Source organism: Lycorma delicatula, chromosome 5, assembly GCF_047948215.1.
Source record: "Lycorma delicatula isolate Av1 chromosome 5, ASM4794821v1, whole genome shotgun sequence".
NCBI classification, from domain to species: Eukaryota; Metazoa; Arthropoda; class Insecta; order Hemiptera; family Fulgoridae; genus Lycorma; species Lycorma delicatula.
This window is the reverse complement of record NC_134459.1, coordinates 135,300,105-135,317,644: the sequence shown is the minus strand read 5'-3', so window position 1 is coordinate 135,317,644 and position 17,540 is coordinate 135,300,105. Positions and strand designations below refer to the sequence as shown.

Below are 17,540 nucleotides of genomic sequence, written 5' to 3'. Positions count from 1 at the left end.
TTGTATTTGTACGATAAATAATATGATTTGCTTTTGCTATGTTATTTTTGTTTAATTTTAATTTTTTTTGTTGGCTTTTAATGAATGCACAAATTTAGGCATTTATATGTGGTAAGTATTTTATAGTATTTGAAATCGAATTTTATTTTATTGAAATACTTGAAATAAATGTATGATATCTGTAAAAAAGGCAAAAAAACTATAATGGTTTTACTTATGTATACTGTAACAGATATCGGGAATGGAACCTATTTAAAAAAATAATAATAATAATAATAAAATCATCAAAACTTTCAGTATTGGTTGACACAGACTGTTTTTTTTTTTATTTTTGAGAAATATTTTTCTGGAAGTTAGTAATAAAATTAAAAAAATAATCTGTGTTTAAATTTTTGTTACAATAAATGAGACATCAAAGGATAAACAAAGGACAACAAGGATTGAGGTGTACAAGAAAATATCTTCAACTAGTATAAATTAAGAAAAGAAACATCAATTAATTAATTTAAGTTGTCCATGATTAAATTAATTAAGTGCTTTCCACTTATCACTTAATAAAATCAAAGATGCTGCAAGCCAAATATTTCAAAGCAGCTTCAAAAGAATTTGTTAATATATTTTTAATTCAAAGAAATAATACTACCATGATACGTTACAATATAAAATACTGAAAAGTTTACATTTACATTAAAACTTTAAAATAGTGTTGTATTTGCAAGATGATTTTAAAAACTGATTACTACTAAACATAATTTAAAATTACTTTATATCCATCAAAACTAAGAAATATATGATTAGAAAAACAAATAAAAATTAATCTGATCATCAGATAGAATATATTTTTCGTTCCTGATATTACTGACTGAATAATAATATAAATATAATAATAAATACAATCGGATTTATATCTGTTTACGTCTGCTTGCCTTAAAGACTCCAGAGAATGAGTTCTGAAGAGATTAGTAAGATATATAAGAATGTCACGTAATTTAAAAAAAAAAATGCAAGAATATTGATTAAGAAATCTTCTTAATCAATAAATTCAATTAAAATCAATTAAGATGAATTGAGAGCCTCTTCTCAGGTGGCTCTATATCATTTCCTTACCTGTCTTTGAGCTTTCTCTATAATTTTAAATGTGAAAATAAAACCGGCTTATTTATTCGTATATTGTTTGTATTTATTGTTTTTTCTACTTATGTTTTTTCGTTAACTTATGGATCAAACAACACACTGCTCATTTTTCCCCACTTTACTAAAACTTAAAACTGATAGTTATATCACTAAACCATAATTAGGCAGTTTCGATAGGTTTTGATTGGAGAATGGGTAATTAATATTCATGAGCTCCTTGATAACCAGTCCAAATAAGAGGGAAAATATTTCAGTTTATGTGTATACATAAAAAGTTCATGCATACATTACGTTTTTTTTTTTATATCAGGAGGCATTAGAATTCCAACTTCACCACATAATCAAGCAAATCCTCTGCTGAGTTTTTGTCCAGATACTGATGAAAAGCAACCCTCAATAATACCCCAATACTATAAGGATGAAAAAAATTTCGCAATTATTTGAAACCCTAGCTAAGACCAAATAAGCATTCAGGCAAAAAACCCACAGATGAAATTAAGAAAGGAAAGAAAGTGATAAATTATTTTTTATTTTTCTGTTATTCCGGAGGTATCCAGATATCCCATACGGCTAGAGCCTGTAGGATTCTGAGTACAAGGAATTAGAAAGTAGTACTGACCGTTGAAAGTAGAAGTAAGTAGTACTCAGCGTTTACTAAACGACAAAAAGTTCTAGAAAGTATAAATAATGCAATTTATATCATTTTAGCTAAATTATTTCAGAAATGATCAAGAATCATGTTTGATCTCCTAGTTTACGTAATTTTTAGTGACTATTCAATTAAAATGAATTAAACTGAGAAATTTATTTAGAACATTAAATAAAGTTGAAAAAAAAATTAAGAGAAAAATATTTTTAAAAACAAAATAGAACTTATTAATAATAAGTTACGTAAACAAAAAGTTACGAGTTAAAAATGTTTAATTATGATGTTAAATACGCAGAAAGTCAAACTTTCCATTAAAACAATACTTTGCATTTTTATTTTAAACTAGACTAAAATACACGAGTTATTATTTTTTTTAATGGTATTTAGCCCTAGTTGATACAGTTTTTTGTTGAAATTTCGAGTTTCAATATTTAATTAGGTTTTGCTTTCCTGCTAATTAAAGGGGGAAAATATATTTAAAAAAACTTCTACATGGTGAATAAAAAGCCTGATATATTTGTGTAACTTTTACATTAAAGAACAAGTATATTCTCTCAATTGTAAAAATAAAAACAAAAAGTAAAAAAAGTAATAATAAACAAAATTTTAATTACTGTAAACTGAATTATATATTGATTAATACAGAAAAAACTGATTATAGATTTTATTATTTACATAGAAACGAATTTGTTAAACTAACATTCATGTAGGAAATACAAAATAAAGTAGTAAAATTAGAAAACTGGATTGTAATATGAGTTATATTGTTTTTGTAAATAGTCTAGTTTAAAACGAGGTTTATAAATAGTCAAAATTAATTAAAACTCTTCTCAAAATCGATAAATAAATTATGTATTGTTTTTAAAACCTAACGATCCACTTTTTTTTTAATCTTTGATTTAATAGTTAATAAATTTTAAATGCATAAATATATATTATGTAATAAAGTTAGGTATGATAAGTTGGTTTATCTTGGTCTAAAACGTGTGTGTGTGTATATATATATGGAATAACAGCCAAACATCTCGTAGAAAATATCTGAACAACGATTATCAACACAAAAATCCCGAATTGTAAAAAAAAAAGATTATGATTATTTTCACCGGAAAATAACTTGTAATGTAAATTCGATCAAAGGCTGAATGCAAATAAAAATGTATACTCTGGAATATTCACGAATTTTACAATATTTTTTCGGACAATTGATAAGACAAAATAAGTGTTATACATAATTTTAAGAACAGCTTACCAAAATTCATTTGACTTCCTCAAGTGCTTTCGGCTATTCTGCCATCTTCAAGAGGAATTAAAATGTATAAAAATGTAAAATTCATATAATAAAATTAAATGCATAACAATTTATCGTCACTTTGTAATGTTAAAGTCATAACTATGTCTGTTTTATAAGAGTATCACAATTGTTATGAAATGTATAGATTGTGGAATCAGTTTAGCCAACTTATTGAAGTCAAATGAATTTTGGTAAGCTGGTCTTAAAATTATGTATGAAAGTTATTTTACCAACAGTGCCATGTTCGAAAAACTTAAAATAGATGTTACATAAAAATATAAATTTTATTTATGAAAATGTTATACCATTTTATATAAAAGAGTAGTTTCCAGATTGGTCTCAAACTGTTAATGATGATTATAAAACGATTACAATTACAAAAAATGCTTCACGATCATAGTAATAGTTAAGTAACTATTTTCTAATTCTTTCCTAATTATAGGAAAAGATTTTTGAATTTCCTTATTCTCCAATGTTTACTGATGATGATTGTTTAACAATTAAAAGGGTGATCTAGGGTAAGGTTTTTATGTAATTTTTTTATTAATTGTTTTTGGAACGTGTTATTTTTTCCAAAGAAAATAGTTTATCATTTTGAACGTTAAATTTTACAGTTTATAGTTTTTCATGAGTAAGTCACAAGAGGAAAGAAAAAAATAAATTTAACTGTAGGAATGCAGTGTCTTATACGCTTACATTATCGTGATAAAACGTTTGATTTATTAAAATATCACATGACCAGTTTGTGATTGAATATTTTCAGCTTGATTTAATGCGAGAAAAAAGTCACTACGTTGCCATGCTTCTATTTCTTCATATGGGTTTTGAGACCAGTAACATTGTTTAAACTTCATTCCTAACAGCATTGTAGCTTGCATGTACTTTATATCAATGATTTTCATTTTATAGTAGCCTGTTATATAATTCAGATTATTATTTTATAATTATTGGTTTTCGTTTACAATTGAGAATAAGTTATGCTAAATTATCATTTTAAAAAAAATAAACTGCTTTTTTAAAAAAAAAAAATTTTGGAGGAAATTAATTAAAAAATTATTGTTGTTAAAACTGAAATGCTGAGAATCCTAAAAAAATTACTGTGAGTGATTAGCAAGGATACATAATTTATTTACATGAAGACAACAAAATTGTTTTGAAATACTTGAAAGAAAATAATTTAATCCTTTTATTATATTAAAAAGAAAATAAATCTCGTGTGTACTTATATACGCACATAAGAAGTTAGACTTCTTTGGCATGAATAAAAAAAAATTTTTACTCATTCAAACAAATTTCAACTGAGTTTATTTTATACAGTTTAAAAAGTATTGAAATATTCGTATCATATAAAACACAGTCCATCGAATATATTTCGATTAGTTTATTTCCATTCATTCTTCGGATGACGATTCAGTAAGCATGAGGGTTATCAGTGGCTAATGATATGAAGAATAGGATAAAAATACTTTATAATATGATATTTTATCAAACGTTTTGTTTTTGGTAAAATTATTTATGCAAAATCAAGTATTTAACTGATGTGTGCTTTTTTCTGTGTCATTAAAAAATATAATTTTACTCATAAAAAATAATACTTACATAAATATAACCTCAAATCTTGATAAACAATTTTCACAAAAAAATATATACATACACGCTGTAATATAAATAAAGTTTTATGAATATGAAATTAACAATATTCACAGTTTAAAATATCTGTCATCAGAAATCCGTATATATAAATATATATTTATTACGACTCGATATCTGCTATATTTACAACACGTGCTAATCACTTATTTGCATTGAACGACTAACTGAATAGACACTACACGCATGTGCGTGTAAACTGATCCAATTGGGCCTGTGCAAATCTTCATGGTGTGTTACATAGGTGAACTTCCGAAAGTTGCTGAAAATACATTCTGATCAACGCGCCAAAAAAATTATAACTTCAAAAAAATAAACTCTCACTAAAAACTAACTTCATGTGTTGTTACATTGCCGCGCGCAACTTCCGTAACTTGCTGAATATATACTCTGATCAGTTTCTCCTAACGCGCTAAAAAAAGTATAATTTCAATAATCTATTTCATAGATAAGTCAAAAACAGATTTAACGTAACAGATTTAATGTAACATTAAAATTGCTTATTTGTCGATAAAAATCGTGATGAGATAAGAAGTGTAGCAAACTGGCACATTTATTTATCTTAATTATTTGATGAATACGGTAAAGACTAGTTATTGGCATACGGAAATGAAGATTTAAAATATGATAATTTATACAGATAGTTCAAAGTGATCCGCCCAAAAAGATATAATCAAACATTTTTTTAAAAGGGAAAATTTTACACAGAATTATAAAGCAGAAGTTTTACAGAATAATAGTGTTTCATTGAACTGAATGAAAAACTAGGATTATTATGAAACGATTGTTATGTGCCTAGCAACGACTTATAATCTGATAATTTGTAAATTAAAAGAATCCGATAAACTAACCGACCATATTAAATTCTAATTAATTAAATATTTGATTATATTGAAATTAGTTTAAAATGTCTATTCTACGTTGTGCCACAAATATAGTTCTCATAGGTAACTTGATATGAATAAGCCCATCACGTCTACAAAGGAAGCTTTAATTCTACTCCCCACAAGAACTGAAACAGAAAAATTCATTAATATCAGAGAAAGTTATCCTGTTTTAGTCTCTCAGGGACTTTACATGTAATCAGCCACAAGAAAAATTAGTACAGATACTTTGAAAAAAAATTAATATAGCCCTTTTTTGCGAAATAATGCCACACTATCCTTTAAAATATAATGCTTTAGATCAGTTCGTGGTGGTATTAAGTATAAATATAAAACCTGAATTTGATGTTAACAAGTTAAAAAATAAGTTCATTCTCTTTTTAATCCGGAACAGATGCAGGAAGCGAAGTTTAATTTTCACACAAATCGAGAATTAATTTTTCGATATCAAAAAATTCTATAAACAATAGGGATTATCCAAATACCGGGCGGATATCCTCTATGTATCGTTACATCATTAATATACGTGGTATAGATGCACGCGTTAGATCTGTAAATACTCATTCATATCACAAGAATAATTAATTAGGACAGATTTCACTGTAACGGAAAAGGTTTAAAATCCGTACTGCACTAGTACTTGTTTTCCAGCATTCATTAAAATTCTGGTTTCTATGTTTAATTAGCCCCTTTCTCCTTTATTAGTGTTTGGGGTATATAATTAATATACGCCGTTGAGAGAGAGACGAAAAATTATTTATTTGCTTATTTATATATATATTCGTATAACCTATTACTCAGTGAAACATTTTACCCTGGTAATTTTCAACCAATTATTTATATATTTTCAAAGAGAAAACTTAACGTATATTTCCATTTAATTAATCATTTCCATTACGTAAAAATTAAATGTGTCTTGCAATTATTAATGCATTTACTTACACAGTAATTTTACAGTAAAATGTTCCTCAGTGCAATCAATTTTTAGCCTAATCATGAAATTATTTATGTTTTAGTTTTGGTCTCAAAATCCAATTAATGAAAATACATATTTTCATTAGTTTTATTATATTAAAAATCTTTCTGAAAATTTTATTCGATTAAAGGAATAGAAAAAATATAAATCGTTGCTATTTTTCTTTTAACTCAATAGTAATGTTTGAAGATAACAGTTAAGGATAAAGAAATTTAAAAAAATGTATGAAGAAATAACGGGCGGAGGTATATGAAAAAGATTAGAATATATATCATCGGTTAATGAAAGATATGACAGCTGTCAAAACAAAGTGAAAGGAATATATCCATCTCAGCAATACCTCCAACTTTCTGGGAAAACTATTGTAAAGATGTGGTCTTCGAAAAGTAGATGGTTACTTGTTATTCACAGAATACTAAGCTAGTGTACCTTAGAATAAAAAATAAACAATAAATAAATTTAAATAAAATTATCGTTGAGATATTAAGAAATTCTTATTTCAAGGAATACAGGAAAAATTTCCTTATGTTAAGAATATGAAAGAATTTTCGTAACTGGTGGTAATCGAGTGTTTAAGTGCTCTTCATATTGTTGAAAACGACGTTTGGATCTTACGTAATTCTGATTGACTGCTGTAAATTCAAATATTTAATTACGGATTAAATTTTACTGTTTTTTTTTTTTTAAATTTTAATGAGTTTTCAAGTAAACTATAGGACAACACCACTGAATCATTATGGGAGTGAAAAGTGAAGAAAAACATGACATCCAAACAGGACTGGAGTTATGTATTGGAAAGTATATGATTTTAAAACAAATTTAGCGCGAATAATGCACTGTATAACAATATTTTAGTAAGTACTGCTGTTTTTCATAATCCAGAACAAGTTCTGTATTAATGAAGATAAGCCAATTCACTTAGAAGTTTGCGTTAACTAAGAGTAAAAATCACGTACAATTATGTAACTATTCGTGAACAAATTCATCATAAGAGATTCTTACATAATAATGTTTATTTATTTATTACATCTTTAAAAAAAAAAACATTTTAAGAACTTCATATTTACTAATCACCTGAAAATTATAAAACTTAACGACCTTATAAATGTTACTTAAAATAATTTGTAAATGTTGTGGTCATAAGAATTATCACCAATTATTTTTTTTCACCTTCTTTTCAGATCTTATTCAAATATATATTGTATTATTAAAACTATAATGACTGACACTAGCAGGTGAAATGAAATAGAGTTTGTGTTACTACTCATTACGTAATTTCAACCGAAATCAGTTTAATTTTATAAGGCCGTTATATTTATGATAGTTCATTAACCCAGTAACCCTTTTGTAGAAAATTTCTAAAAATTCTGTACAGGAAAGGACTTACATTTTTTTTACCATTAATAATTTTTAACAAAATAAAATAATTAAAACTTAAATGTTAAACTTTAATTAAGTAAAAGATTAGTGGTTAATACAAACATAAATAATAAAATATATTGGACACAGCAACATCAAGAAATACAGTACGTCATATCAAATAGACGTTCAATTAACGCTTAAGAAACTTAACAGCTTAAATCAAGCAGAATATTTATCACCGGTTGCGGAAAACAGATGGAAGCTCCACCTGACGCTTTGAAAATTTTGCTTTAATGATGTTATTTGAAAGGATGATGCATAAAAATACGGGAGATTGTTGAAATTTATAATGTACTGTACATTTCATAATCTACGATAAGCTTAATTGCCTCAACTTATTCAAGTCTGCTTCCGAGACCGTCGATTTAAACTTTAAAAGATACCCGAGTTCATATTAGTATACAAATTAAAAAACTGATTTAGCTGAAGGTAAAGATGTTTATTATATCGCATAGTGATAAAAACATCGGGTTCATTATTTTGAACCGGAAGCCGGTTCAGAATTTGTTGTAATACAGAATGCTGCAGGTCCGTATTTTAGAAGAGTTAAGCACTGGAATTGGCATTCACGCGAATCAATACGAATTTGTTAAGGGTAGGTCAACCAAACAGATCATCTCTAGGATTGTGAGCTGGGCAGCTAAGGCCAGAAGTGGAGCATTCCAACGCTTGTGCTACTGGACGTCCAAAATGCATTTCGCTCAGTACCGTGGAATACTATTTTGACATCCCTGAGGAATAAGGACCAGAAGCAGTTACCTATTGCGAAAGTTCAGCGAATATCTGAAAAACAGATGGGTTATTGCTGAGACGCTGGAGGGTGGTGTCCGTTTCCAAATGTTTGCGGGGGTTCCACAGAGGTCAGTGTAGGGCCCCCCTCCTTTGGAAAATCGTTTTCGACGGAATTTTGGATGTCTGGTTGCCACTGCAGACGAGACCATCGCCTAAGCGGATAACCTGGCAGTACTGGTTTGGAAGGACTGAACAGGAGATCCAGGACCGGGACAACTCGGCCCTCGCTTTGGTAGAGGAGTGGTTGAGACGGTATGGCTTGGAGCTATCATCCGGAAAATGGCAGAATATCACCATGACAGGCAGTAAGAGGATTGAGCCAATTGAGTTGAAAGTAGGGGACCGTCGTATTCAATCCATGAACAAGGTGAAATACTTAGCGCTCACCATAGATAAATCTTTTAAGTTTAGCAAACATGTGCTCGCGATCTGTGACAGGGCTGAAAGAACCTTATCTGCATTGAGTCGATTAATGTCCTCACACGCGGCTCCGAGGTCGTAAGGACATCACAGCATCAGTAACATCCATTCTGTTGTATGCAGCCCCAGTTTAGGAAGCTGCCGTAAATATTAAAAGAAATCTGCTATGTTTAAAGAGAGTACACCGAAAATCTCTGTTAGGTGTAATTGCTGCATACAGGACCACATCTTATGAGGCCGTGTGCGTACTCGCAGGAGTCCCTCCCATCGGTCTTTTGGTGAAAGAACGAATCAGCAGATACGGTGGTAGGAGTAAAGCCGAGGGTAGATCGACTGCCTTGCGTGTCTGGCAAGAACGATGGGGAATGAGAGAAAAAACAGCCTGGACAAAAAGATTAATACCTGACGTTGGTAGTATGGGAAAAGAGAAAATATGGTAACATGAGTTATCATATTAAACAGTTGATGACGGGTCACGGTGATTTTGAGTCATACTTGTATGGTATTGGCAGGCGGGAGTCACCCGAGTGCATGTATTGTCGTGCCCGAGACACAATAGAGCATACGCTGTTCCGCTGTCCGGAAAGGGAAGAACACCGCGGACACGCTGGCATCAGTGGCTTAGAGCTGGAAGCTCTGACGGTGTATCTTCTAAACTCCGAGGACAACTGGAGAGCAGTTGAGTAATTCGCTAGGGCGACACTTCGGGCTAATTAGGCAGAGAAAAGGAGTAGGAGTTTCTAGCCGAATAGATTACCTAAACAAAGCCCTGTGTAACAAGTGGAGAAATGGACTGGAAAGCGATGGGGTAAAGGACAGACTCCTGTGGAGTAGCCGTTCGTCCACGCTTGCGTGGATGGGCATCGGCGATGAAGCACGGAGACTCTGGATCTTCTGAGGTTGAAGGCACCTCCCGAGGCTGAGTAATGCTTGATTGCCCGTTCGGTCTCGGTAGGGGAAGTAGTGAGATAGGAGGTTTATTTGGTAGAGTGAAGGTACACATACGCACTTAAACAATATCTTGCGGAAACTCTCGGGAGTCGGACGCTCTGCCCGTAAATTGGGTTCCTTCGACTTTTCAAAAAAAACAATACAGACGGCGGCACCTCCAAAAGCTCCTGTTCGACCAGAAGAAAACCGGACTGAAAAAAGAGCTCATAGTAAACGCGAGGATAATGAAAATTATTATGCTTGAACAATGAAAATGCTACTGGTTCAGTAGATCAGGAGATATAAATACTGCCGATGATCAGCAGAGTGACAGAAATTAGTTTTGTATTATTATATATAATAGTTTTGTATAATTAGTTTTGTAAACCCGAATTTGATACAGCGTGTGATAAAAGTGGTAACTCTTAAGCGTGTAATAACAACTGAATGGGTGCGTCGCGCGTATTCGATTTTAGATAGTGGTTGAAAACAAGAAGCTGTTCGGTGAAATATTTACAAACAGGATTGAAAGTGACAGTATTTTATGCTTTTGTAAATTGTAGGGTTGTCATTTGTAAATAGTAAAAGTAAAATACTTGCAGAAAGTGAATTTTATGAATAGTTGATTCATAAAATGTTGTTATTTATTATTACTTTCTCTTGTTCATTATACAGTTTTTCATAAATCAGAATGTATTTTTTTATTTATAATTTAATTGTCATTAAATAATTTTTGTTTTTTATTTGAATTTCTATTTTTTATGTTATATATATTCATTATTATTATTATTTAATTATTTTTTTATATATTTTTGGTGTAACAAATCGTATTCATAAAATATGTTTACGTTTGTTAGTCTCTCAATATCTTTGTCGAACCGCTACATAATCTAGCCATGGAATCGACATGTCTAAATATCTAGTTTTAGGTTTTATTTAAAACTGCAATATTATATTTACATAAACGAGATCGAATTTAGCACAGTAATACTGTTTTTTTTTCGAAAAATAGTTAAATAAAGATAAAGGTTTTTCTCGACAAAAATTAATCCCGATTCTGGGCTACTTAATACTAACACAACAAACGACATCCTCCCGAGAGGTAGTGTATTGGACCCTCCAAAACTAGACCCTAAAAACTGGACCTCCATTTTAGACCCTCATTTTCGTTAGCGGATTCCAACTGGACTGAAAAGCCTTTAATGAATGGACTGAATTGGAATCGCGTCGGTAGAAAAACGCAAATGTTTTGCTAATCTTCCAAGGAATAACAAGTGAAATACATCATAACACGACCTAAAAAGGATTGAAACCCCTATTTCCTAACGAAAATAGATAACCGCGATTATAATTAAATACCCGCCAGATAAACAGGCAAGTATAATGATGAGCTTCTTTTTTTTTCTTTTTTAAGCAAAAAGGTCAACTTAGGAACTTGCAAATATCAGTTATTTCTACCTTCCTTCCTTCCATGCGTTCTCATTTTCTCGGCACGTTTTTTCCCCATTTGTCGATTTTTTCTTGTCTTTTTTTTGTCTTAAAAACCATTATAAATGAAATTTTTTCAAAGTTATCTCTATCGCAATAGTCCTCTTCTTTCAAGCCTATCTCCTTTGGAGGTTCTTTTTTGGAGGTTTTTTTACTTTTATCTGTTTGATGTAATTTGATTTGCTTTTCATGTTGTACAGTTTCTCAAAGATTTGTTTATTTGTTTGGATCCATTTCCTCGTCATTTTCTAAAAACAAATGCTAGATCTGATAGAATTCAATCGCAGTTTACATTTTTAGTAAATACTCAAAATATAAACTACCGTGGAAGCTTACATCGTATGGATTAGGATAAGTTTTCCAAACTATACGCTGATATAGGGAATTGCAAGTATAAAAAAATGGAAGAGAAAAACCGAGACCCGGCTACTAGGGGGGATCTGGGAACGACATAGGCGGACTTGGTTTCCCTCCCTGGTGGCCTGAAGCAGGCAAGAGGCAAGACCGAGTCCCGGTTAATGTGGCGGGGCCGGGGAACGGCATAGCCGGGCCCGGTTACTCCGCCTCAGTGATTTGAGGCAGGCGAATGAGGTGAATATAAGATCCGCCCCCCTGGGTTGAGTATTGTTTGAATGCCGATCCGACCCAGGGGAGTAGAACAAAAGAAAAACAAAAAATACGCCGGTAAGTGGACCCGAACATGCAATAAAAGTACTATACGTTAACATGGGATCCTGACTGAATGTGTATAGTTGACACCATAAGATATCACTGAAAACGAAAAAAATATAATAATAAAAGATAAAGGTTGGATAAAAATTAAAAACTGTTTATTTATATAATATTTTTGTACTCACGAAATATTATTAATATTATTATTATTCCGGAAGTTCATAATATCTTTATTCTAATAACAATATTTATGAAACAAATAAATGTATTCTTATTCCCCCGTTCTGTACATAATTATACATATATACACAACATGAAATAGCACTATTATTTATGTAACACATGTGTTTTATTTTTCTTGTTTACAACAATTTATAGCGCAGTTAAAAAACAATTCTAGCTTAAGAACTAAACATTAAAACTTCCCACTGCATTGCGTATCAGACTACGAAGTAAAAGCAGTTTAAACCTAATGTGTAACATTAACAAACCACAGTAACGGTCATTTTAAATAATACCAAGTTTTATTACTTTCACATACCAACACATACACGTAAGGTATAGAAAGTTTCCGGAAGAATGTTATTAAATAAATACTTATATGTAAAATTGAATTTAATACACCACAAACATTATTAACTTGTATATATTCGATATTATATTCCAGATTATTTTTAAATACTTTGCCAATTATTAAAAAAAATGTAAGAGTAAAATTTTTACTGTAGTATTTTACTACTTTTAATCGATTCCAAAAAAGAAGGAATAGGTGTTCAATCTACGCATATGTTTTTTTAATGGATATTCAGTCAATGCTCTTTAAATATTGACGAGTTTTGATAATTTTTTTTTGTTGTAGAGATTCTTAGTGGGAAAAATGTCACATAGATTTTTTCAGATAAATGAAGCCCGATTGCAACATTTAATTACATATACAATTCAAAGTTTACTCTTTATTTTTGGACGCTATCATTAGTACCAATAGGAAAATGAAGTGTATAAATGTTTATCATAAGACTTAAAAGGATTTTTATGAAAATATTCAAATCCATTCCAAGTTTGTTTAAGCTCGACTGAAGTTCATTTTCTATTTTTTTCCAGACGTATGTTTCTCACTTTTACGTATCTTCAAAACGCCTTTATTTTAGCAATGTTATACTCTATATTTTAATTTAAACAGAAATAACTTTTTTAAATGTGTATTAGCTCACCGGGCTGGTCTATTGGCAAACTACTAGTCGCAAAGCCACTTGTTTAACAGCTGATTTTTGAAATCGAAGGTTCTGAATTTCAAATCTCAGTAAAAGTTAATTTCTTTTATACGGATTTGAATATTATATATGGATATGGGTGTATTTTGGAGGTTGGGGTTTAATCAACCACACATCCTAGGAATGGTTGGTTTGAATCTGAACAAGGCTACACCTTACTTAAATATCATTCATTCATATCATTCTCACCTCATTGGGTTGCTTATTTTTCACTAGTTTTTCATTAAAGCATATTTCAACATACACATTAGGAAAAAAATTTGAAATAATATGTAAGTAAAAAATTACTCACTAAACAAAAAAAAAATTGTTAATAATTTTCATTTAACTGTTAGAAGTATTCACTTAATTAAAGGTTTTTAAGTGATTGGTAAAAACATTAAAACTAAGTAAAAGACACAAAAAAAAATATTGGAAGGATTAGAAAAATAGGAGTGAAGAGGATTTATGAAAATTAAGTAAAAAACCAGTTGAAAAATGAAGTAAAAAAAAGGGTGTACAATAATTGTAGAAACTTTTTTTTAAAGAATTCAGTGTAGAATAACTAAATTGGTTGAGATATATCATAAGAGAGAACGGTTGATTTAAGAGTGCTATAAGGAATAATAGATAGTGTAATAAAAAGAAGATAAAAACAAATAGTCTCAATAGACTAAAAGAGATATCAGAAACTCCTAAGTTTAATCTGGAATGAGAATGGAAACTAACGTGTTACAACAAGTAACCTTGCTGCAAGGCAAAACATTTTGATGATTCCTATACTGCGAGCATAAATTTCTGTTATAACTGAGAATTCTAAAACTCTATTAAAATAATATTATGCAGTTGTTCTTTTCTCTTGATAAATAAAACTCTTGATATTTCAGTATTTTAAATATAGTAAAAATATATCCTTTCAACTAAATATACTGAAAAAATCATCAATAAATACTCTTTTTTTTTAATACAATCACCTTTCTGAATTACGATAAAAGTTTTATATCTGACGTAGTCTACGTTACAAATTTTCATACCATACTAAAGAACGCACCAGAACAAATAATATGGGATAGTAATGTTAAAAACTAAGTAATGTTAATAGTACTTAAGAAAACTAATTATAATTTGTGATTCAAGAAATTTAATGCTCTAAACAAGTGGTTACAGTAGTTGGGGTTCACGTATCTACAAAAATTAAGAAAATAACTTTCAAAACCTTCAGAAAGATATCTGCATAACTTTGAGGTTTAAAAGGATACTAACAAGTTTATTCTTGTAAGAATACAAACGAGAAGCAGGTATAAATCAACCCATGATTTTTGAGTTAATATAAAATTGAAATGAGAAAAATAACCATTTTACCATTAAACGCAATTCCCATTCGAGTTTCTGTGGACTGATATAAAATGCACGTTTTAAATAAGGAATTACTCCAAAAGATATTTTAAAATGTAATTCAATAATTAAAAAGTTTAATTTCTTATAATAAGTAATAATAAACGTATAATTATTTAACCTCATCTTACACATGGTAGTAATTAAAGCAAATAAAAATAAATACATTAGTGTTTTAATCAATTATTAATGATTCGAAGTGGAAGAGGTAGTACTAAAGCATACACTAAATACATCCTCTGAAAAGTAGGGCTTTTCGTACAATGTTTCGGAAAGAAACATTTCTTTCGAAAAGTTGCTACGCACTGGAATTATGGAAGTGTAATCACGAAACTTTCATAATTATTACTTTGTATATCTATTTTATAGAAACGATAATACAATAACTGGAATAGAATAAAAGATGTTGAAAATGACCTCTTCCAATATAAATACAACACTGCATACGTTTCAATTTGTTTTCAAACACTTTAACCAGCTGTTGTACTAGAATGTCTCGTATGTATACCGTTACTGCAGTTTTCAGTTTGTCAATCGTGGGTGATCTGTTACGATGTGTTATCTGTTGTGGGTGATCTTGTTTTATTGTCGTAATAGTAAGTAATCTGGGGGAGTCAGATCGAGCTATCGTGCAGGCCGCAAACCCCTAGAAATCATTCTTTTACCAAAGACATTTCATAAAAAAATCATTGACCTGTTAGCTGTGTGCGCTGTTGCGCTATATTGGAAACAATTGTGATTAATTTCCACTTCTGTTAACTGACTAATGAAAATTTGTTAAACAGCACAATAACTATAACACCGACTACTCACACCGACCCTGGCTTCTCCAAGTTTCGCTTAGTGTAAAGATTGTTCATGTAATTCATAGGAGTTAATTGTCCACTAGAGTCGTGTATTTTGTGAATTAATAAACCCTCCCAGATAAAACCACGTTTCATTTGTAAAAAAACGTAATGTCAAGGATATCTATGGAATCTAGTTCAATAAAACCTTTAAATCATTGACAATAATTTAAACTTTTAGGATGATTTGTAGGTTTTTGTTGTTGAACACATGTTACTTTGTACGTGAAAAGTGTCAGTTATTTTCTTACAGCTTTAAGTGCGGTAACAAGTTCGATCACTTGCTGTGGTAACTTACGCATTGAACTTGAAGGACTTTCGAGTTCTTCAGCTTCTGTTCGTTTAGGTGGCCATCCACTTCGATCAGCGACTTGATCAGAGCCAATTGATCGACATTTTTTGATAAGAAAAATTTCGAACTGCACTGCAATGAGGAACTGGAATATACGGAAACTTTTCAGAAAATTTGTGTTTCACTAAATCAGTAATAATGTCTCATTCACGAAAAACGTGTTCAACGAGAAAATGCGTTTACTCTACCTAAATAACCATTACGTTTCTCGCAACTATTGATTCTGATAAACGAAATAACGCGAAACGAAACGAAGCACGTCCAATCACAACTAAATAACTGAGGTCTTGGTTTGATACTGGGCAACGCCCAACAAACCATACAGCAACCAACCTAACCATGAAAGAATACCGTTCTTTATACCATATAATTCTAAAGCATACTACAAAGCGTCTTTCCGAACGCATTCTATCTTCATAATTGTGTCTTGAAAACTGCCAAAGTTTTCGATTAAGAATAAATCAATTGTAAATAAACTAATACGTTTGTATATTAAATAAAGATAAAGATAAGCCAAAAGTTGAGAAATCAATTTTTAACTATGTGATGAGAACGGAATTGGTTTTCATCGTTATTTTCATGTAATATTTAGATTTTTTGTTTGTTAAAATTATTATTGAAAAATAACAAAAATATTTTATACAAGTAACTTGTAACTACAAGTAACTAACCATAATAAAAAGATATTTTTATTGATATTTATTGATGATTGATTTACTAACCAATCAATATAAATAAACCAGGCAAAATAAAGAATTTAAAAAATAAAATAATTTATTTTTCTTAATGATTTATCTGATTTAACGAATACCTCGTTGTGGTATTATTAAGAAACAGCTGTAACCAGCATATAAATCTTTCTTTCAAATTAAGTGTAATTAATCAAACTCAACTATAATTACAGGAGCTTAAGTCTTTGTAGCCATTTAAAAAAAAAAATCCCTAGTGAACCAGGGCTTTTTATCTTTTATGAAAAATACGTACCTCTATAGTAAGCTGAATTCTATTTTCACGATTTTTCTTTTAAACTAACTTATGTAACTGTTTCAGTACATGATACTGCTTAGAATTTGTTTGTTGTAAGTTTTTGAGTTTATAACTCGTCTTTGCTGCAGAAAGAGAAATTCTGCAGTGTGTTTATTTTTACGTAATTGAACGTTAGAAAGATAATTGTGCAAATTTTTATCAGATATCAAATAATTCGTGTTAATGATTCTAGTGACGATTTGAAAACCCTAAAATAGTGATATAAAAGTTTTTTAAATGTACACAATTTGTTTACTATTAAATTGTTTAGTTTTGCAAATAAAGTTTAAAAAAAAACCCTATTTTAAAACTTCATTATAATATTCTGCGTAAAAATTAGTCTATAAAAAGTACAATAAATATT

General features: G+C 30.0%; 1 protein-coding gene across 1 annotated transcript in view; it reads left to right on the top strand.

Annotated features, from left to right (window-relative positions):
- The window catches only part of side-IV (sidestep IV transmembrane protein), a 430,043-nt gene that overhangs the window by 307,433 nt on the left and 105,070 nt on the right, over window positions 1-17,540 (top strand). The gene's annotated exons all lie outside the window — the stretch shown is intronic.